This window comes from Mustela nigripes, chromosome X (assembly GCF_022355385.1).
Source record: "Mustela nigripes isolate SB6536 chromosome X, MUSNIG.SB6536, whole genome shotgun sequence".
Classification (NCBI taxonomy): Eukaryota; Metazoa; Chordata; class Mammalia; order Carnivora; family Mustelidae; genus Mustela; species Mustela nigripes.
The window spans coordinates 11,604,701-11,629,292 of record NC_081575.1 but is presented as its reverse complement, the minus strand read 5'-3'; the positions used below and the strand labels follow the sequence as shown (position 1 = coordinate 11,629,292).

Genomic DNA, 24,592 nt, shown 5'->3' with positions numbered 1-24,592 from the left:
ATAAAATAAAAAAAAATAAAAAATTAAAAAAAAATGGTATGCATGATGGTTTTAAGAAGAGAGCAGGAATAAAAATTGATTTTCAGTATTTTTCTTGCTTGTGAAAGAGACCTGAAACAGTACTTCCTTTGTCCCTGTGTTACTCTTTGACTTGCAGCTTCATTTATATCACTTATTTAGAATGTAGTTATCATTGCATGATATTTATTTATATAGTGGTTACTTTTAATGACTTTTTTCACATGGTTGTATTCCTATTCTCTAGAAAATAATCCATCCACTTGGGTCCACTATTGAGATAATGAAGTCACACTGTGTTAATAGTAGCTAAAGATAAAACTATGCAGAACCTACTTTGCTTAAACCACGGAGTTATTAGCTTAGCTGCTTTTGAGAGAAAATTGGACATCCATGTAGTGTTACTTGGTGAGGACAATTCCTCCTAACTAGCATCTGAACATCTTGGTTATTTCATGTATTCTGATAGCATTCAGGAAGTTTAAAGTCATTCTTTTCAGAATGATGAATATTCATCATAATCCCAGTGCTGGATCTGTTGAGCAACAGAGCTGTCACTGCCTTATTTCCAGGCCCCATTACCACTTCACCTGGATTATCATGGTGGCCTCCTGACTCATATCCCAACCCTTTTACTGTCTTAACTGGGAGTCTTTGATGCCCTAGTGTATATAGCCTCAGTGGCTGCCCATTGTCTGTATGTTCTACTACTTCACCTTTAAATCACAACCCAGTCCTAGGGTACTGGAACTGGGTTTGTTTGTCAGTGGTCTCTTTCATACAATATATGTGATAGTCTGTGTCTTCCTCAGCCCTATCTGACTCAGCACTAAGGATCTTCAGCCTGCTACTCAACCCTGATCTCCTAAGTTTGTCACTTAAGCTCTGGTGGGTATGAACAGAATTTAGACTTCTTACCTGAAGCCAGAGTGCCTGAGATGAGAATACAAAGCTGTAGTCTGATTCCTTTTCTCCTCCATCATTACAAACAGAGTGGGCTCCTGATTACTTGGCAGTAGTATGAGGAGTGCCCTAATGAGAAGCACATGGGAGACAGAGTGAGGGATTTGCTACTTCTTGTCTGCCCTGCGCTGGAGACTCCCTCTCTTTGGGTTGAGTGGTGCTTAGTCCTGGAAGGATAGTCCCAGTCTGTAAAAATGACTTTCTTCTTTAATTTTCTTTTCAAGCTTCCAGTCTACCAAATTAGGGTATCTGCCCAGAACCCTAGCCCCTCCTGCCTGGGGTCCTGGATGCTCCCCATTTAATTTTGGCTCTGAAGACAAATATCCTTGTTAGGTCCCTGAAACAAGTAAGTGGAGATCTAAACTCCATTCTTAGGTTCTTGCTAGTCTCATGTCCTGAGCATTATCACATACATGGTTCATTTTTATGAACCACCAGGTTACAAAGTACTCTGTCCATTCTTTTGCATGTGAATGCTAGCCTGGAATGTACTTAATACTTACTATACCCTAGATTTGGCATAAAGAGTTAGGCTTGGAAAACTAGGGCTCTTGATTAAAATCTGGTCCAACTTTTTTAAAAAATAAAATATTATTGCAAAACAACCATAAACACTTGTTTTATGGCTACACTATAATGACAGAGTTGAGTAGTTGCAATAGAAACCACATGGTCTTTAAAAACTTAACTATTTGTAGAAAACATTTGCTGACTCCTTTCTAAAGCCAAGTAATTTCCAAACCTTGATATTGCTTATTCTTTGATAATTCATCATTTCCCTCCTGTCAAACAGTATGGACCTAGAAAGCTAGTTCACAGAGACCATGAAAATAGGTTCCAACCCATTCAAACTACCTGCTTTTACTTGAATTTCCTGCTTCCTCTTTGTTGCCTTCTTAAAATGTCCTTTCTCTGTGTTTTGATTGTTAGGGAAAGAGATGTCATAGTCATAAAGACTATTAGAGTAGCCTTCTGATAGTTCTTTAAATGTCATATCAGGTCCTAATGTGAAAGTCTTTCAACATTGCCAGTATCTGTCAACATGACCTTCTAACATCTCTAAGATTGGGCCTTTCAATTCTTTAGTGTCTCTGACATCAGGTTTTCTGAGCACCATAGCTTCCAACATCTCCAATTGCCAGATCTTCTAAATGTTACAACACCCATGTCTTCCATTCTCTGGCCTGAAGCATCTCCAATGTGGGTTTTCTAATCTCCTCAATACCAGGGAAATTAAAAGTCTAGGTCCTCTGCTTTCTCCAACAGTCTTCAAGATCCAGGTCTTGTCTTTCTGGGTCCAGAGTTCTAAGTTCTGATTTTTCTATGTTTCCAATATTCCAGTGTCTCCTATATATAGGTCTTCCAGAGCCCACGTGTTTCATTGTGTCCAAGTCCAGCTCTTCTAATATCTTCCAGTGCTTACATAATTCAGTCATACAACCTTCTGTGTCTCCTAAATTCTTGTTTTATAGTGTCTCATTATCGCAAGTTCCACCATCCAAGTCTTTCAATATCTCCAAGAACCTGGTCTTCTAATGTTTAAGTGTTCCAACACCCCCAATGTCTGAATGACTAGGTTTTTTAACATCCTGACATCTTAATCCAAATCTCCTGTCTAGGGCTGCCAAAATCCATGACTTCCAGCATCATGAAAATTACAGCTTCCAAATTCTATGTCTCAACATTAATGTGTCAATACCCATGTTTTCCAAATGTCTCCTAATACCCAGGGCTTCCAATTTTAGGGTCTCTAAATGTCTAGATCTTCTATTGTCTATATCTTCCAATGTTTAGGGCCTCCAAGGTACAGGGTTTCCCATACCCATGAATTCCAACATTCAGGGTCTCCAAAGTCTCCAGTATCCAGAATAACCAATGTCCACAAAATCCAAGGATTCCAATGTCTCCAACATCCTGTGCTTCCAATGTCTCCAATGTCCAGGGTTTCCAATGGCGCCAGTGTCAAGGTCTTCCAACAACTCCAGGTCTTCCAGCAACTCCCAAGTCTTCCAACAGCATCAAGTCTTCCAGCTAATCCTAGTCTTCCAGAAAATTCACGTCTTCCAGATAATCCATGTCTTCCAGTAATTATAGGTCTTCCACAACATCTTCCAGGAAAATCCACGTCTTCCAGAAAATCTATATCTTCCAATGTTTTCAAGTTCTTCCAGACAATCCACGTCTTCCAGCAATCTCAAGGTCTTCCAGCGAATCCACGTCTTCCAGAAAAAACTATGTCTTCCACCAAATCCAAGTCTTCCAGCTAACTTATGTCTTCCAGAAAAATCCAGGTCTTCCAGTCAATTGATGTCTTCCAGAAAGAAATCCAGGTCTTCCGTTCCATCCACGTCTTCCAGAAAAATCTATGTCTTCCGTCAAATCCATAGCTTCCGGAAAAATCCAGGTCTTCCAGTCAATCCATGTCTTCCACCAAATCCAGTCTTCCAGTCAGTCCACGTCTTCCAGACAAAATTTATGTCTTCCACTAAATAAATCCAGACCTTCCAATAAAGCCACGTCTTCCAGAAAATTTATGTCTTCCACTAAATCCAGGTCTTCCAACAAATATACGTCTTCCTAGAGATCCACGTCTTCCAGAAAATCCATGCCTTCCAGTAACCTCCAGGTCTTCCAGCAAATCTACGTCTTCCACCAAAAAATCCAGGTCTTCCGGACAATTCGGGTCTTCCTGAAAATCCACGTCTTCCAGAAAAAATAAATGTCTTCCAGGAAAAACATGTCTTCCAATGACCTCCAAGTCTTCCAGAAAATCCATGTCTTCCTGAAGATCCATGGCTTCCAGAATCCACGTCTTCCAGCAAATCCTTGTCTTCCAACAAAGCTGTGTGTCTTCCATCAAATTCATGTCTTCCAGCCTACCTACGTCTTCCAACAAATTTACGTCTTCCGGAAAATCCACGTCTTCCAGAACATCCACGTCTTCCAACTAAGCCACGTCTTCCAGAAAATCCTTGTCTTCCTACATTTCCAGGGCTTCCAGCATCTCCAGGGCTTCCAGCATCTGCTCGCCTTCCAGCATCTCTGCATCTTCCGGCATCTCTGCATCTTCGGCATCTCTGCATCTTCCGGCATCTCTGCGTCTTCCGGCATCTCTGCGTCTTCCGGCATCCCTGAATCTTCCGGCATCCCTGAATCTTCCGGCATCCCTGAATCTTCCGGCATCTCTGCGTCTTCTGGCATCCCTGCATCTTCCAGAATCTGCTCGTCTTCCAGCATCTCCACGTCTTCCGACAACTACCCAGTCTTCCAACAGCGGGCTCAATATCCACGTCTTCCAACGTCTCCAGGGTACCGGTCTTCTAACATTCAGGTCTTCCAGCATCTACGATATCCAGGTATTCTAACATGTTCCATAGTCCGGGTCTTCTTGACCATTCCCCAGGTCCAGACCTTTTTAAAAGGAGTCTTCCCAAGTCCGAGCCTTTCCATGTTCAGATTTTTCCACAGACAGGTCTTCCAACACAAATAATCCTGCTTCCAGTAGAATTAGCTTCAGAAAATTTAATAAGGCTTTCCTTCTTATAGACCAGATTCTGTGGCTCAACTGTATTGCAGCTTAATAGTGTTTTTGTGCTATTAGGAAATGTGTATTTATTTACAACTTTTTAAGATAGTGTTCATAAAACATCTTCTATAAAATAAACACATCACTGGGATTACTGTGATAAATTTTGCTACTTTGCTAATGCTTATAGTTTTTATATAGTCAACTATGATTAGGTGCAAGTGAAATTCTTATTTTAATGAAAAAAACTCCTGTTTAGAGACTGTTTATTATTTTAGATAGAGTATGTTAATACAGTGTATTTGTCCATTTCTTATACTGCCAATTTTTGTTTGGTCTTATGAGACTGGTTAATCATAACAACAACAATAATAGTAACAACACTTAACATAGCATTTGCTACGTCCAGGCACTGTTCTAAGGTCTTTATGTGCATCACCTCATTTAATCTTCACAAGAACCCTTGAGGTGTAGGTAATATTATCCCTGTTTTACAGATGGTGAAACTAACACACAGAGGGGAAGTAATTTGTCCAAAGGACACAACTAATAAATGATAGAGCTGGCTAGCCTATTGAACCCAGCTAGCCTGTTGGCCAGAGTCCATGATCCTAACCACTGTGCTATAATATCTCCTGTTGAAAGTCAAGTTGAGTATTATGGGATCGAAAGCATGATTGCTCCTATTTTATGTTCAAACTATTATCAGATCTTATTTACAAATGGTCTTGCTTCATCCTCTCACTATCAAAACCCGTTTGTATTCACAGATCTCATTCCTCAACTAGCTACTATTATTCCCTTGCCATATATATGGAACTAGACACAAACACTTCCTAATACCATTTGGGCAGAAATAATATAAGGAAGAAATAATTAAGGAAGCACTGAGTTCAAGTACCATTTGCTTTAGAATCATATTCACAGCTCCATGCTCTGAGTACTGATGTTTGGAATTTGACTCTCTCCCTTATCACTGACCATTCTCAACTTTGCACCTTATTATGTAGACCATTTACCATTAGTTTGTTTCTGACCTCTAGGAGTCACCTGTTTCTTCAAATATCACTGACCTCCTAGATTCCTGACCACTGCTTTGCATTCAACTAATTGTAACTACAACTCTCTGACTCTCAGCTTGCTGACCTGGAGAACTAACTACTTGGTTCTCCCAAATCTCAGCTCCTACCAGGTGCTTCCAGCAACATGGCTACCATGCCTCTGGCTGGCTTGACAAACATTAAAGCTACATAATGAAATTATGATTAGACAAGGAATCTTTAAAGATTTGGAATCATCTACATAGTAAAACAAATGAATCATCATAATTATTATTAAAATTGAAATACCTTCCAAATATCTAGTCACTTATTTTGCAAAGTGCTGTCATTTCATCCATCATTCATCTACTCATTCATTCGTTCATTCATTCAACAAATATTTATTGAGCACCAGCTGTGGGCCAGGCATATTTCAAAGGAGCTTAAGATCACCTAGGGAACTGACAGTGTACAAATAATTGAGCAATTATTTATCAGTTGTTGCAAGGGCATGAAGGACAAGTAAAATATAGGGTGCTGTGAGAGTCTAGAAAGTGAAGGAAAGCATTCCTGAGGAAGTAACATTTATGGTGACTGAAGGATCTATTTTTTTATTTGATTATTAAGATGGATGTTTTTATATCAGTTTTACCTAATCAGGTTAGACAGCAAGTACTAAAGATGGGCGTGAGATCCAGGTATCTTGACTTCTTTTTTTTTCCCTATTACTCCATAGGTTTGGGCAATTTATATCAAGGGATATAAAAACGTTGGTACTTTTTAACTTAGTATTTTCACTTCAATGAATATGTTCAAGGAAATCATCTAAAATGTGGATAATTCATGCACAAAGATGTTCCTCACATAGTTATTTGGTATAATGAAAAACAGAAAAACCTAGGGGTCTAACTTTATGGGCATGATTAAGTAAATGTGCCATTTCCATGTGCTGGAATATTCTTTCATTAAAATATTTATGGTATGTTGATATTATGTAATGTTAAGTGAAAAATCAGCGTACAAGATTATATAAAGTGTGATTGCAATTATCTTAAATATATATAATCAAAGACAAATGACTAGAAATAAACACATTAGAGATTGTGAACTAATTATCTCTAGGTGGGTAAGATTATGTGTGATTTTTGTTTACTTCTTGGTGTTTCCTTTTTTTCTTCCAAAGTTCTTTCAGTGCAAAAGTATATTCAGGAAAAATTTAAATGATTGTGCATAGAAAGTTCATTATTTATTCATCTTATTACACATGTATTCAAGTTTTACTGTTGAAAATACTTCAAAGTAAAAGCAAGCAAAGTGAAAAAGTTAAAAATCTCAAATAAACTCATTACTTAGAGATAATTGCTATAAAGTTTTTGGTGTATGTGTTTCCACCCTCCTTCAGAGGCATGTTTATTCTCTTTTACAAAATGAAATCATACTGCCATTTAACCCATTATTTCCACTTAACAATAAATTGTAAACATCTTTCCATGTCAGTAGCTGTGAGTCTACGTTCTGATTTTAATACACAACTTACTTATCTCCTTTAGTAGACATTGGGTTCTTTCTGTGTTTTTTTTTTTTTTCCTTCTAAAAATTGCTGTGATGAGCACAGACACTACACAAGTTGTGGAGCACAAACCGTGTCGTCTGTTCCACCCTGGCCATGACTGGGTACAAATTTGGTCAGCTATTACTTAGGAGAAGCTCTTAAAGGAGAATTGCTGAGTCAAGGGTTAAGTACATCGTGATGCTTATCAGAGCAAAAACAAAAATTATAAGCAATCCAGACATCCAACAATTGGGGAAGGTTAAATAAAACTTTGTGGTAACTGTATGATGGAATACTATGAGCCATTTAAGTTTATACCACAGAAGAATGTTTATCGAAATGGGACTATGTTCGCAAGATCTCAGTAGGGGGAGGAACAGGTCACATGAAAGTATGTATAATATTCAAATTTTTGGAAAGGAAACTGTATAAAAGTCCTCAGAAAAATGACCAGAAGAGTGACACTAACATGTTAGTAGTAAAAATCCGAAAAGGAAAATGACTAAATTGTGGTTGATTTACCCACTGTAATGTTATACAGCCGTGAAATGAATGAACTACTGCTAGACATAATCTGGGTAGATTGTGTTTCTATAATGTTAATTAAGGTATCAAGTCCCAGAAGACTACATATAATAGGATACCATTTCTATATTATTCAAAACCAAGTAAAGCTAAATGTTGTATTATTTAGGTGTACAGATATATTTGGGATTAAAATATTTTATTAAAAAGCAAAGGAGAATAAAAAATTCAGGATAATGGTCACTGGGGCTTAGGAAAGGGGCTTGGACTAGGAGAGGATCAGGGAAATGAATAGAAGTTATTGTCTGTATTCTAGTGCTCAGGTTCAGTGGGTGGGTGGGCATTCATTATATAAGTTAAAGCATGTCATTGACTAATAATTGTGTAAGTAATATGAAAATTAACAAAAATAATTTAATAGATAAAAATAAAAGCGGGCCACATATAGATCAATGAGACAGTGTGCGTGGTCTAGGACAGTGTGTGCGGATTAATCGCAAAATAATTCATAGCACTCAAATTTCATATTTTCTTACATAGTTATCTTTGGGTGGTTGGAGTGCATGGGCTTTTTATTCTCTTGTGGCTCTTTGTTCTCTAAATTTTCTATAAAATAGAAAATACAATATTATAGTAATTGAAAAACAAGCCCTAAATTACATAGAGTAAGATCTCAAATACATTAAACATGTGTAACAGGGACTGAAAAGGTTTTGACATGTTGATAACAATTGCCTTTGCATAGTGAGATTTCATATCATTTTTATACTTTCTTATACTTGTTTTTTATTTATTTATTTTTTAAAAAGATTTTATTTATTTATTTGACAGAGAGAGATCACAAGTAGGCAGAGAGGCAGACAGAGAGAGAGGAAGGGAAGCAGGCCCCCTGCTGAGCAGAGAGCCTGATGCGGGACTCGATCCCAGGACCCTGAGATCATGACCCGAGCCGAAGGCAGTGGCCTTACCCACTTAGCCACCCAGGCGCCCCTTATACTTGTTTTTTAATCCAGATATTATGAAGTAAGCTAACTTTTTGTTGTTACAAAAGTAGTATATGCTTATTATAAAAGTAACAGGTGCAGCAGTAAATAAAGTAACAAGTGAAAGTATCCCTCTCCCAGTCCCACTGTCCAGAGACAGCCATGATTGTTTGCTTCGTATCTTCCAAGGTCTCTCTCTCTCTTTTTAAAAAGATTTTATTTATTTTTTGACAGGTAGAGAGATCACAAGTAGTCAGAGAGGCAGGCAGAGAGAGAGGGGGAAGCAGGCTCCCTGCCGAGCAGAGAGCCCGATGTGGGGCTTGATCCCAGAACCCTGAGATCATGACCTGAGCCAAAGGCAGAGGTTTAACCCACTGAGCCACCCAGGTGCCCCCCAAGTTCTTTTTCTATGTGCATGTGTCCTTGGTGTGTTTTACAAAATGAAACCATCCTATACATAGTATTCTACAACCTGCCCTCCCCACCCCCTGCTCGATAGAAAGTCATTGTAGCAGCTGGTCAAATGCCATAGTAAGGTTGGCTATATAATTTACCCAACTGTTTCCACATGGTAAATCTTTAGCTTGTTAACAGTTTGTTTGCTATTACAGATAATGCTACAAAAGGCGTTCTTTTTCATCTATCTTTTGCTCATTGAGAAGTATTTTTACAGGCTGGTACTGGAGAGTATAATGGCTAGATCAAAGTGTTTGAGCCAAATTGCCCCACCGGCATGCTGAAAATGATCATTCTTTTTAATTTGTCAGCATTTTGGATGAAAAATCCAATCTCATTCCATTAAGTTATTTTCCCCTAATAACTCGTAAAATTAAGCAATTTTAATGTATTTATTAGCTATTTATATTTCTTCTGTTGGAGAATGTTTGTTCATAACCTTCACCTATTTTTCTGTTGAATCTTTTCTCTTTTTTCTTTGTTGATTTGTAGGAGGTCTCTGCATATTAGAGCTGATATCTTTTTGTCTGCCTTCTGCCACAGATGTCTGTCATTTTTTTTGTCATTTGTCTTTTTAAAAGCTTATTTATGGTGGTATTGCCTTAAAGATCTAATTTTATGGAAATAGGTAAACATACTAATTTTCCTTTTGTAATTTCTTGGCTTTGTCTCATACTTGGGTAGGCATCTGTATTTTGACATTTTAAAAAGACTATTTTCTTCAAAATGTTGTATATTTTTTTATTGCTTAGTGTTTTAATTCATATGTCCAAATGGCATTGGGGTGTGTGTGTGTGTGTGTGTGTGTGTGTGTGTGTTTGAAAGTAGGGACCTACATTTTTTTTTTTTCAGAAGAGATAGTTTTCCTAATTTACTTACTGTGTTTACTGTATCATGTCTGCACTAATTTGGAATTCTTTTTCGATCATACAGTATATGGGTATGCTTATATGGGTATGCATTATAATGTGTTTTGAAATCTGATGGGTGTTCTCTTCCCCCTTCGTTTTTCTTTTTATCTTTCAGAATTGGCTATTCTTGTACATTTCCTTTTTTCAGATGAATTTTAGAGTCAACTTGTCAGCTTCTATTAGAAGAAAATCCCTTGAATTGCCTCTGACCTTTTGTGTCAAGAACTGACATCTTTACAATATAGAGTTTTACATGTATCTATCTTGTATCCAGACCTCATATTAAACTTTTTTCTTAGCTTTATAGTATTTCTCCAGTTAATTAGCTTGAATTCCTAGGTACACAGTCATGTCAGCTACAAAAAATGGAATATTTATCTTTTTTTTGCTAATGTTTATATCTATTTTTTTCTTCTATAACACTGATAAAGATCTTATGACTCCTAGGACAATACAGATTTATACTGATTAATAAAGAGAGGGATCCTCTTGTTTTTTTACTTTAAAACAAATACCATTGTTCACTTTAAAATATGATGATTGCCATTAAAAAAGCTATGATTGTCCTTGTTTCTGATGGGTAACCTTTTTCGAGTTATGAGAATACCCTTCAGGTCTTGATTCCTGATTGGTTTATAGTTTTGTCAGGAAGGAATGTAGAATGGTATAAATGTCTTTTTTGGCATCTGCCAGGCTGATAATATGGTTATTCTCTTTTATCCATTAATGTGGGTAATTACACTATTAGGTTTCCTAATGTTGAGATATGCATGTATTCTTGGAATAACACTGAGTTGTTAGTGGTGTTTTGCCTATGTCGATATTTAATTTAGGATATAAACTCTATGTTAACAAGTGCCTAGAGCAGTGCCTCTTTACCTTTTTCACATTGTGGCACTCTGGGGTAAATGGGCAGAATTGCTGATGGCAGAGGCAGTTGGCTTCTCGGGCTCTGCGTGTTTGCCCCCAAGGCCTTAGGAGATAAATCACACCTACATCCCATCCATAGCACACTTGCTGGTAAACTCTCACTTACAGTTTTCCTGGTGTGATGTCCTTTTCCTGATTAAATATCATGATTGTGTGTACTTGTGAACAAACTTGAATTCTTTTTCTTATTTTACAGTGTAAATTTAGACACAGCCTGTTCCTTTGAAAAGTTGGTAATACCCACAAAACCATTTTGTCCTCGTGCTTGTTTCGGGAGAGGAAGGGTAGAAATATAGATCTTTCTATTTCTTTTATATGTGTATGAATTTTTATTCTTAAAATTTCATTTTTATTTTCTATTGAAGAGGAAATTAACACACAGTTCCTATTAGTTTCAGGTATGCAATATAATGATTTAACAATTCTATACATGTCTCAGTGATCATTAAGATAATGATACTTTTTTAAAAAAAGATTTTATTTATTTATTTGACAGAGACAGAGACAGAGACAGAGATCACAAGCAGGCAGAGAGGCAAGCAGAGAGAGAGGGGGAAGCAGGCTCCCCACTGAGCAGAGAGCCCGATGCGGGACTCGATGCGGGGCTCGATGTAGGGCTCGACCCCAGGACCCTGAGACTATAACCTGTGCCGAAGGCAGAGGCTTAACCCACTGAGCCACCCAGGCGTCCTGATAAGTGTACTTTTAATCCCCTTTATCTATGTCACTCATCTCTCCATCCACCTCCCCTCTGGCAACCAGTCTGTTCTCTGTATTTAAGAGTGTCCTTTTTGCTTTGAGATCAGTTTATGTAAGTTTTCCACCTCTCCTTGGGTCAGTTGGTAAAACTCTTCCATTTCATTTGGATTTTCAAATGTATTGATTAGAAATTGTGCATAATATATTCTAATGTGTCTTAATTTGCATATATGTGACTATATCCCCTTTTTTTCTTTTCTTAATAGGACTGACTGTTCATAGATTTGTATATCCTATTTTCAGTTAATCACTTTTACAAGTTGTTTTTAAAATACCACTTTCTGCTTTCGTTAATACTTCTGTGTTCTTTGATTCTGTTTGATTTCCTTTTAGATTAGCTAGGTGAATGCTAGTTTATTTTTCAGTCTTTCTTCTTTTCTACTTAATGCATATTAAGGATAAACTTTCCTCTGGATACATGTTTGACCGTATCCCCGAGTTTCCACCTGCAGTGCTACCATAATCCTGGTTTTGTTGCTTCAAACATGTTTGAAAGAGTTATTTGGAAGTATTTATATATTTCAGCGCAGTCAGGTTTTAGTTGATTTTTGTTTTTCTACCCTCCCCCACCCCACTGTTACTGCTCACACTCTCTCATGGATGTAGAATATTTCCTGCGTGGATTATATATTTTGGAATTTTTTGGCTTCCTAATATAATAAACATTTGTAAATATTCCATGGGTAGTTAAAGCAAATGTATATTTTCTTTTTGGGTAATAGTGTATCACATTTCTACATATTAAATAATACTTGTTGTTACTCAGCTTTCCCCCTTTTATCTGCTTGATCTAAATTTTTGCTGCAAGTATGTAAAATCACCCACTTATTTTATCATAGTCGCTTATTGCTAGACGTTTTTGCTTTACATACTTGAAATTCTTTTTCAGTGCATTAAATTTCATGATTATCTTATTGGATTGTGTTAATTTGTAACATAACGATACCTTCTTTGAACCATTTGATGCTTTTTGCCTTGATGTTTCTTTGCCACTTTTACTTGGTTTTTGTTAACATTTGTCTGGTTTTTCTTTATCCATTTCAATATTTTCAGTTTTTCCATGTTGTTTTGGTTAGGCGTATCTTTTCAAAACAGTACATGATGAGTTTTTTTCTTTTTACTCTATCTGGAATATTTACCTTTTAATTCATAATTAAAACTTTCACATTTATTACAATTCTGTAATATTTATAATTCTGTCATTTTTTTTCCCTCTTCTTGCTAGATTTGTCAAGGTGCATGTCTTCCTTTCCTATAGTGGTTTAGGAGTTTGAAATATTCTTTTTTTTTTTTTTTTTTTAAGTAGGCTCCATATATGGAGCCCAATGCAAGGCTTGAACTCACAACCCTGAGATTAAGACCTGAGCTAATGGGGTGCCTGGGTGGCTCAGTGGGTTAAAGCCTCTGCCTTCAGCTCAGGTCATGTTCCCAGGGTCCTGGGATCGAGCCCCGCATCGGCCTTTCTGCTCAGCAGGGAGCCTGCTTCCTCCTCTCTCTCTTTGCCTGCCTCTCCATCTACTTGTGATCTCTGCCAAATAAATAAATAAAATTAAAAAAAAAAAAAAGACCTGAGCTGAGATGAAGAGTTGGACACTTAACTAACTGATCCACACAGGCACTCCTGAAATATCACTTTTAATAGTGGTTGCATATATATATATATATGCATGTATATGTGTGTATATATATATACACACATTTTTTTTTACCTCCTATACGTTTGTATCATTAAAACATTTAAAATGAGCACATCATACCTTTGTAATAAAAAATAAAGCAAAGCCTGCTTTTAAATGTGCCTAGTATTTGTTCATTTCTTACCAGTCTCCTGCCCCTTGCTCAGGATCTTATCATCAAGATTTTATATCCTTCCACTCCTGAACATCCTGTTAATTGCTGTCAGATTACCTTCTTAAAATATCATTTTCTTCATATAACTCAGTTCCTAATTAAATCTAAACTCCCCCTCCCGCGACATGCCAGTCCTCCATGACTTCCCTACATAACCCTTCCCGTTCTCTATTTGCCTGCAGATCTATGCCAGTCAGACTGGTTTCCTCACTCCCTCATATGTCAGCCTTTGTTCCTTCCTTTATTTCATTTGTTTTGTTCACTACTTCTTCCCTATCTTTCCTGAGTTCTACCCAACCACGAAGACTCTAGGTACCTGTCTTACAAGATAAGTACTTCTTCCATCGTAATAATTTTCCATTACAGGACGGTGGGCATCTTCAGGGAGCAGAAACATTTCTGGTCACAAAACTGTGGAAAGAGACTTTATTTTTGACCATGAAACCCTAAAGCATTTGTTTACTGAACCAGGACATTTGGACCATGTCCTAAAATAACTTAACTTTGAGATTGATATTAACCCCTCACCTCTTTCCTTAATGGTAGTGCTGGTCAACATCACCTCAATTTAAACCTTTCCCCAGTTTCTGAATCCTCTCTAGGGAAGGATAGTCAGTCTATTTCCTTGAGAATGGTTTGGGGCCTATCAAAATTTATCTGTGACCTTGAACTCCTCTGGAAGTTTCTATCCGTTACTCTAAACCTGATGCCTTTGCTTGCTAGAAACTTTGCCTGCATTTCAGTCAGTGTGGCCATTCCTAGTCTAGAATGAAGGCTAGGAATGGGACACTCTTACCCCAACAAGACAAGGTCTTTAGCATACTTTTGATTTCCCCTACCATCTCTTCCAGATAACTCTGCCCGCAGAGTTCCTAGTAGGGAGTAACATCTGCAAGCTGTAGTTTCCTCTTAAGATGGAGTTCTCCTGGATCGACAAAGCTGAATTCTTGATGAACCACTGCCCCTTGCCTAGACTTCAAAATACTTTTGGATGCGTACACTATACTGTTCCTATTTTAGGACTTTAACTTAATAGTTTATTGAGATAGTATGTTTGCCTGGTTTCATGGTTAGCACCAAGTCTTCTCCCTTCTTGCATGCATTTCTTATTTTTAGTGATTAAAACATGTCCCCCCTTTCAAAGTGTGGTACAGAGTCTCCGTTTTTTTTTTTCCACATCTCAGCAAAGCTGCTCTTGGGTGTGTAGGATCCCTGGGAGTAGGTAGCTGCAAATCTCCACTACAGGATGGGGTCTGGGCACAAGACCCCAGCGGGTTGTACCCGCTGCCTTTTTATATGTGTATGTTATATCATTCAGGATAAACTCACCAAAACATACGCCTCCATTTTGAACCAAACTCAGCATCAAAAAGGTCCCGTCCTTAGCCGCAACATGAAAAATGAGGGTGGGCCCAGATGCCTGTGCAGAGTCTGCCCCAAGTCCCTGGTAGGTGTGAGAACATAGATCTGATTTAACATCCTGACCCAGGTGGTCCCGATCCTGAGAATTGCAGTCACATACGTATTTTACACAAATTGTTTCTTGCTCACTTTATGTTGTCCCTTTTGGGCAGCATCACAGACATTTGGCCTTTTGTAGACTTCACTGGTTCCAGGGTACCGTAATCACTTTTTTAAGGCTCAAATTTTCATAGACCAGTGCAAGTGATTTCACGCTGACTCCTATGCCACAACCAAGGCATCTTTGAAGGTGTCCCAGCTTCCTTCACAAGAACAGGATATTCCAGGTGGAACAAGATAGCAGGGTGGCTACTATCCACTTTCATGAAGAATCAAGAAGATGACTTTTTTCAAACTATGCCGCAGGTTCATGTGATTGCTTTTAAGTCAGTGTTTCCTTTTTCCTGGATTTAATGAGGGCTTTATTAATCTGATTTTTAGTTGTGTTTTTGTGCAACTGGTTTTTCGCCTTTTCTACTGATTTTATTAAACTATGCCGTGTATGAAACCATACCATGTGTTCAAATTGCAGCCCTGCTAGCCTCAGTCGCAATTTAGCAGCCTTCATTTTTCTTTTTCATAGCATATGTTTCTTCAAAATGGCTGTAAGTTGTATAGCTTCAGACAATCTCCATCAGTTTTCCTCAAACCCCAGCTGTCTGCAAGGAAAAGTCTCTATCCAGGGAATTCAAAAGTGTAGGACATGTGTAGTTCAAAGTGGATATTGGGCAGTTATCTGGAAGTTATCATTATGCTTTATTTTTAAGGGAACTAGTATTTTTTTTTCTGTTATTGAGAGCAGCTTTAATATTGAACCCGTTTATTAAAGACCTTTAGATAAATGTTTATTATCTTAGTACTATACCAGTTTACCTTTGCAAATAGCAATTAAGAATAAGAATATCTGAAACTATAGCCAGTGTCAAAAATAGATTAAAATTTTTATCTAGGAAGTTTGGGTGGGTTTATTTCTGTACACATGTATAATTCATATTTAGTTTGCTTACCATAAGCACCAGCACAAAACACCAGACAACTAAGATGATGAACTTCAATTGTAATTTTATGTTTGTTATATTTCCTTACTGTTTCTCAGTCTCCCCCTCTCCTGCTAATCCAGGGACTGATATTATTTGCATGTTTTCTTATTTATAAATGGACAAAAAAGCCATTTAAAGTCTTAGATCAAAGATCAACATGGATAAAGATGTCCCATCTCTGTAAGCCCAAGTTTGAATTTAGTGGTAATACAATGACTGCCCCAGAAAAGTTACACAAACTCACCTTCTTCCAAGGTACTTTGTTGGTAGGGCCTGTGCTGCTTCCCTACTGTGGTATGATGAACCCCTTCAAAATTCAGTGGCTTAGGTTAATAACCTTTTATTATCATGAGGCTATGAGTTAGCTGGGCATTTCTTCCCACTTTTTGCTAGGCTCATTTTTGAGTCTGTAGTTAGCTCTGGATTAGTTAAAAAGCTGTGGTGATCTTGGGTGGGCTCTCTCACATATTTGGGGTTTGGCTGGGATAACCAGGCTCCCAATCACATGATCTTTCATCAGATTAGACCAGGCATGTTCTCATAGCATGGCGGAGTTCCAAGAGGGAGAGTAGGAGCATGCAAAACTTCTCAAGGCCTATTGACAGAACGGGCACATAGTCACTTCTTCCAGGTTCAGCAGGCCAAAGTAAGTCACAATGGGTCCCAGATTAAAGAAAGATTTGGGGGAATCAAAACGTGACCCTTTAATGGGTAGAAGTGCCAAGTCACTTTGCAACAGGTATGGAAATAGGGAATCCGTTAATGGTCGCCATCAGCCATGGATCAGACAGACACAGAGCTGTGCTGCTGTTGACTGTGTCCTCTCACATATTTGGGGGTCACTAGCACTATCCTACCCTAGGATGGCCCCAGCTGGGACATTTGGGGTCTATTCCACATGTTTTCTTGTTCTCCAGCAGCCTTATTCTTATGACACAGCAGGAACTGAAGAGAAGATTTAGAAGGGACCAAACTCTCAAGCCTAGAGACGGAACTGGCACATCATCATGTCTACCACATTCTGTTGGCCAGAGCAAGTTATAGGGTGCTAGGTGCTACAGAATGAATGTCTATCTCTCCCAAAATTCGTATGTTGAAACCAAATATCCAGTGTGAGCCTAGCAAAAAGTGGGAAGAAATGCCCAGCTAATTCATAGCCTCATGATAATAAAAGGTTATTAACTTAAGCCACTGAATTTTGAAAGGATTCATCATGGAGGTAGGGCATGTGGGGAGTGATTGGGTCATGAGGGTGGAGCCCTTGTGAATGAATGTTTCCATTTCAGAGAATATTTTCAAATAGTCTCTGAGTTATTGAAAATTGTCTCTACTCTCATGTTAGCAAGGTGGTAAATTAGGAAGTCGCAATGCTCATCTCTCCTACAAAAACAACAGAAACAATGAATAAACAAGTATGTGCCAATGAGAATGCTCTAGGAGAGCTCCAGAGCACAACAGAGAAGTATAAAGACAAACAAAACTACAAAATGGCAACAGTAATCCTCACTTATCAGCAATTACTTTGAATGTCGATGCATTAAACTTACCAATCAAAAGGCATAGAATGGATAAAGAAACATGATCTAGTGATATGCTGCCTATGAGAGAGACTCCCTTTAGAATGAAACACACATAGGCTGAGAGTGAAGGGACTGAAAAAGTCCTTTCTTGCAAATGGTAACCAAGAGAAAGCAGAGGTAGTTCTGTTTATATCAGACAAAATAGACTTTAAGTCTAAAATTGTCTCTAAACATGTATACATACATGTATATACATATATACATATATATATATATATAATTCCCTTTTCTTTTTTAAAAAATATTTTTATTTATTTGACAGAGAGAGATCACAAGTAGGCAGAGAGGCAGGCAGAGAGAGAGAGGAGGAAGCAGGCTCCACGCTGAGCAGAGAGCCCGATGCGGGGCACGATCCCAGGACCCGGAGATCATGACCTGAGCCGAAGGCAGCGGCTTAACCCACTGAGCCATCCAGGTGCCCAACTTAAGAAATATTTTATTGGACATTCATTTCTTTTTTTTTTTTTTAAGATTTTATTTATTTATTTGACAGAGATCACAAGTAGGCAGAGAGGCAGGCAGAGAGAGAGAGGAGGAAGCAGGCTCCGCGCTGAGCAGAGAGCCCGATGCGGGGCACGATCCCAGGACCCTGAGATCATGACCTGAGCCGAAGGCAGCGGCTTAACCCCCTGAGCCACCCAGGGGCCTCTATAATTCCCTTTTCTAACATACATATATAGATAGATAGATAGATAGATAGCCATTTGTGTAATTTACCACACTCCTCTCATATCATCCCCTAACCCTCCTTTCATCATTTACTCTACTTCAGACAAACTGACCTTGCTTTTCATCAGAAATGATAGACATTTTCTCCCCTCAGGACCTTTGCACATGCTAATCTATGACTGAAATAAACTTCCATCAGATATCCAAATAGCTAGTTCCTTTGGCTCCTTCAGGATAGTGGGCTAGCAATTTTTCCGTTCTTGGCTGCAGTCACTCATGTGTCTGTGCTAATCCAGTAGCTCAGCTCACATTATCAGATTCAAGGGGTGGAGAAATAGATTCCACTCCTCAGTGTGAGGAGCTTCAAGTCACATTGCAAAGGGGCAGGAATACAGGGAAGGGAGAGGGGATTGATCATGTCCATTTTTGCAAGCAATGCATCATAATGTGCCATTTTCCAGGTTTTTTTTTTTTCCAAAACAATAGTCTTCAACTTAAGGAAGTGTATCTTTCATTACTTCTGCTATTATGGTTTCCCATCTCTCTGTTCTCTTCTTCACCATTTGGAAATTCTGTCAGACAGACATTGACTCACCTGTACCCTCCATTCCTCACAGCCTTTCTTTCCTAGCTTTGCTCTCTCTCAATCCACTCCTCCCCAATATGTTCTAAAAATGTACTTTAATGTCATCTTCCAGACATCTAATTTGATTTCCTGCTGTGTTCCTTCTGCTACTTAGACTTTTGTTTGAGGGAATATTTTCCTTTTTTTAATCTGACAATTATATTTATAATGTTCACAGACTGTTTCCTTTACAATTATACTTTTTATTCCACAGTAGCTTTCTCTATTCCTTTATAGATATAAAAATCATCTCTCTCTCTCTTTGGTTTAAATTCCAGTTAGTTAACATACAATGAACAGTTAGTTTCAGGTGTAGATTTTAGTGATTCCACACTTCCATTCAACACCTGGTGTTTATCACAAGTGCCCTCCTTAATGCCCATCACCCATTTAGCCCATCACATGTCCACCTACCTCCCAGCAATCCTCAGTTTGTTCTCTGTTGTTGAGTCTTTTACAGTTTGTTTCCTTGTATCCCCCCTCCCCTTACCATATATTCATGTGTTCTGTTTCTTAAATTCCACATATGAGTGAAAACATGGTATTTGTCTTTCTCTGACTTATTTCACTTAGCATAATACAGTCTAGCTCCACCACATTGTTGCAAATGGCAAGACTTCATTCTTTTTTTAAAATTATTTTTATTAACATATAATGTATTATTTGCCCCAGAGCAAATGTATTCATTTGCTCTATGAATCATCAGGCTTATACACTTCACAACACTCACCATATCACATACCCTCCCCAATGTCCATAACCCAACCACCATCTCCCTATCCCTTTACCCCTGGCAACCCTCAGTTTGTTTTGTGAGATATAGAATCTTATGGTTTTTGCCCTCCTGATCCCATCTTGTTTCATTTTTTCTTTCCCTACCCCCCAAGTCCCCCACCCTGCCTCTCAAATTCCTCACATCAGAGAGACCATATGATAATTGTCTTTCTCTAATTGACTTATTCCACTCAGCATAATACTCTCTAGTTCCATCCATGTTGTTGCAAATGGCAAGATTTCATTTCTTTTGATGGCTGCATAGTATTCCATTGTGTATATATACCACTTCTTCTTTATCCATTCACCTGTTGATGGACATCTAGGTTACTTCCATAGTTTGGTTATTGTGGAAAGTGCTGCTATAATCATATGTGTGCATGTGCCCCTTCAGATCACTACATTTGTATCTTTAGGGTAAATACCACAAGTGTGATTCTGGGTCATAGAGTAGCTCTATTTTCAGCTTTTTGAGGAACCTCCATGCTGTTTTCCAGAGTGGCTGCACCAGCTTACATTCCCACCAGCAGTGGAGGAGTGTTCCCCTTTCTCCACATCCTCGGCAACATCTGTCAATTCCTGACTTATTAATTTTAGCCATTCTGACTGGTGTGAGGTGGTATCTCATTGATCTCATCTTGATTTGTATCTCTATGATGCCAAGTGCTATTAGCACTTTTTCATGTGTCTGTTGGCTATCTGTATGTCTTTTTTGCAGAAATGTCTGTTCATGTCTTCTGATCATTTCTTGATTGGATTATTTGTTCTTTGGGTGTTGACTTTGATAAATTCTTCATAGATTTTGGATACTAGCCCTTTATCTTTTTTTTTCATTTTTAAAAGTTTTTTATTTTTTTATAAACATGTAATGCATTTTTATCCCCAGGGGTACAGGTCTGTGAATCATCAGATTTACACACTTCACAGCACTCACCATAGCACCATACCCTCCCCAATGTCCATAACCCCACCCTCCTCTCCCAATCCCCCTCCCCACAGCAACCCTCAGTTTGTTTTGTGAGATTAAGAGTCACTTATGGTTTGTCTCCCTCCCGATCCCATTTTGTTTCATTTATTCTTCTCCTACCCCCCTAACCCCCCATGTTGCTTCTCCACTTCCTCATATCAGGGAGATCATATGATAGTTGTCTTTCTCTGATTGACTTATTTCACTAAGCATGATACCCTCTAATTCTATCCACGTTGTCACAAATGGCAAGATTTCATTTCTTTTGATGGCTGCATAGTATTCCATTGTATATATATACCACATCTTCTTTATCCATTCATCTGTTGATGGACATCTAGGCTCTTTCCATAGTTTGGCTATTGTAGACATTGCTGCTATAAACATTCGGGTTCACGTGCCCCTTCGGATCACTACATTTGTATGTTTAGGGTAAATACCCAGTAGTGCAATTGCTGGGTCATAGGGTAGTTCTATTTTCAACTTTTTGAGGAACCTCCATGCTGTTTTCCAGAGTGGTTGCACTAGCTTGCATTCCCACCAACAGTGTGGGAGGGTTCCCCTTTCTCCGCATCCTCGCCAGCATCTGTCATTTCCTGACTTGTTAATTTTAGCCATTCTGACTGGTGTGAGGTGATATCTCATCGTGGTTTTGATTTGTATTTCCCTGATGCCGAGTGATGTGGAGCACTTTTTCATGTGTCTGTTGGCCATCTGGATGTCTTCTTTGCAGAAATGTCTGTTCATGTCTTCTGCCCATTTCTTGATTGGATTATTTGTTTATTGGATGTTGAGCTTGATAAGTTCTTTATAGATTTTGGACACTAGCCCTTTATCTGATATGTCGTTTGCAAATATCTTCTCCCATTCTGTCAGTTGTCTTTTGGTTTTGTTAACTGTTTCCTTTGCTGTGCAAAAGCTTTTGATCTTGATGAAATCCCAATAGTTCATTTTTGCCCTTGCTTCCCTTACCTTTGGCGATGTTCCTAGGAAGATGTTGCTGCGGCAGAGGTCAAAGAGGTTGCTGCCTGTGTTCTCCTCAAGGATTTTGATGGATTCCTTTCTCACATTGAGGTCCTTCATCCATTCTGAGTCTATTTTCATGTGTGGTGTAAGGAAATGGTCCAATTTCATTTTTCTGCATGTGGCTGTCCAATTTTCCCAACACCATTTATTGAAGAGGCTGTCTTTTTTCCATTGGACATTCTTTCCTGCTTTGTTGAAGATTAGTTGACCACAGAGTTGAGGGTCTATTTCTGGGCTCTCTATTCTGTTCCATTGATCTATGTGTCTGTTTTTGTGCCAGTACCATGCTGTCTTGATGATGACAGCTTTGTAATAGAGCTGGAAGTCCGGAATTGTGATGACACCAACTTTGGCTTTCTTTTTCAATATTCCTTTGGCTATTCGAGGTCTTTTCTGGTTCCATATAAATTTTAGGATTATTTGTTCCATTTCCTTGAAAAAAATGGGTGGGATTTTGTTAGGGATTGCATTAAATGTGTAGATTGCTTTCGGTAGCATAGACATTTTCACAGTATTCGTTCTTCCAATCCAGGAGCATGGAACATTTTTCCATTTCTTTGTGTCTCCTCAATTTCTTTCATGAGTACTTTATAGTTTTCTGAGTATAGATTTTTAGCCTCTTTGTTTAGGTTTATTCCTAGGTATCTTCTAGTTTTGGGTGCAATTGTAATTGGGATTGATTCCTTAATTTCTCTTTCTTCTGTCTTGTTGTTGGTGTAGAGAAATGCAACTGATTTCTGTGCATTGATTTTATATCCTGACACTTTACTAAATTCCTGTACAAGTTACTAGCCCTTTATCTGATATGTCATTTGCGAATATCTTCTCCCATTCTATTGATAGTCTTTTAGTTCTGTTGACTATTTCCTTTGCTGTGCAACAGCTTTTGATCTTGATGAAGTCCTAATAGTTCAATTTTGCCCTTGATTCCCTTGCCTTTGGTGATGTTTCTAGGAAGAAGTTGCTGTGGCTGAGTTCGAAGAGTTTGTTGCCTGTGTTCTCCTCAAGGATTTTGATGGATTCCTGTCGAACATTGAGGCTTTTCATCCATTTTGAGTCTATTTTCATGTGTGGTGTAAGGAAATGGTCCAGTATCATTCTTGTGCATGTTGCTGTCCCATTTTCCCAACCATTTGTTGAAGAGACTGTCTTTCTTTTCATTCAAGATTAGTTGGCCATAGAGTTGAGAGTCCATTCTGGGTTCTCTGTTCTGTTCCATGGGTCTATGTCTCTGTTTTTGTGCCAGGACCATACTGGATTGATGATGACAGCTTTGTAATAGAGCTTAAAGTCTGGAATTGTGATGCCAGCAACTTTGGCTTTCTTTTTCAGCATTCAGGGTCTTTTCTGGTTCCGTACAAATTTTAGAATTATTTGTTACATTTCTTTGAAAAAAGTTGATGGTATTTTGAGAGGGATTGCATTAAATGTGTAGATTGCTATAGGTAGTATAGAACATTTTTACAATATTTTTTCTTCCAATCCATGAGCATGGAATGTTTTTCCATTTCTTCGTGTCTTCCTCAATTACTTTTATGTGTACTCTGTAGTTTTCTGAGTACAGATTCTTTACCTCTTTGGTTAGATTTATTCTTTAGTATCTTATTGCTTTGAGTGCAATTGTAAGTGGGATTGATTCTTTAATTTCTCTTTCTTCTATCTTGTTGGTATATAGAAATGCAACTGATTACTGTGCATTGATTTTATATCCTGACACTTTACTGAATTCCTGTATGAGTTCTAGTAGTTTTGGAGTGGAGTCTTTTGGGTTTTCCACATAAAGTATCATATCATCTGCAAAGTATGAAAGTTTGACTGCTTTGCTGATTCAGATGTCTTTTCTTTTTGTTGTGTGATTGCTAAGGTTAGAACTTCTAGTATTATGTTGAATAGCAGTGGTGACATTGGACATCTCTGCCGTGTTCCTGACCTTAGGGGAAAAGATTTCAGTTTTTCCCCATTGAGAATGGTATTTGCTGTGGGTTTTTCATAGATGTCTTTGATGATACGAGGTATGTACCCTCTATCCCAACACTGTGAGGAGTTTTGATCAAGAAAGGATGCTGTACTTTGTCAAATGCTTTTTTAGCATCTATTTAGAGTATCATATGATTCTTGTTCTTTCTTTTATTAATGTATTGTATTACATTGATTGATTTGTGGATGTTGAACCAAACTTGCCATCCAGGAATAAATCCCACTTGATCGTGGTGAATAATCCTTTAAATGTACTGTTCGATCCTACTGGTTAGCATTTTGGTGAGAATTTTTGCATCCATGTTCATCAAGGATATTGGTCTATAATTCTCCTTTTTTATGGGGTCTTTGTCTAGTTTTGGGATCAGGGTAATGCTGGCCTCATCAAATGAGTTTGGAAGTTTTCCTTCCATTTCTATTTTTTGGAACCATTTCCAGAGAATAGGTATTAATTCTTCTTTAAATGTTTGGTAGAATTTTCCTGGGAGGCCATCTGGCCCTGGACTCTTGTTTCTTGGGAGATTTTTGATGACTTCTTCAATCTCCTTACTGGTTATGGGTCTGTTCAGGTTCTCTATTTTTTCCTGGTTCAGTTTTGGGACATCTCTAGGAATGCATCCATTTTTTCCAGATTGTCAAATTTGTTGGTGTATAGTTGCTCATAATATGTTCTTATAGTTTTTTGTATTTCTTTGGTGCTGGTTGTGATCTCTCCTCTTTCATTCATGATTTTATTAATTTGGGTCCTTTCTCTTTTCTTTTTGAGAAGTCTGGTCAGAGGTTTATCAATCTTATTAATTCTTTCAAAGAACCGTCTCCTAGTTTTGTTGATATATTCATATTCTACTGTTCTTTTGGTTTCTGTTTCATTAATTTTTGCTCTGATCTTTATTATTTCTCTTCTCTTGTTGGGTTTAGGCTTTCTTTGCTATTCTTTCTTCAGCTCCTTTAAATGTAGG

At 38.1% G+C, this 24,592-nt stretch overlaps 1 pseudogene; it reads right to left on the bottom strand.

Moving 5' to 3' along the window:
* Positions 1-32: 32 nt before the first annotated feature.
* Positions 33-6,979, bottom strand: LOC132007401 (cerebellar degeneration-related antigen 1-like; annotated as a pseudogene).
* Between the last annotated feature and the right edge of the window lie 17,613 nt (positions 6,980-24,592).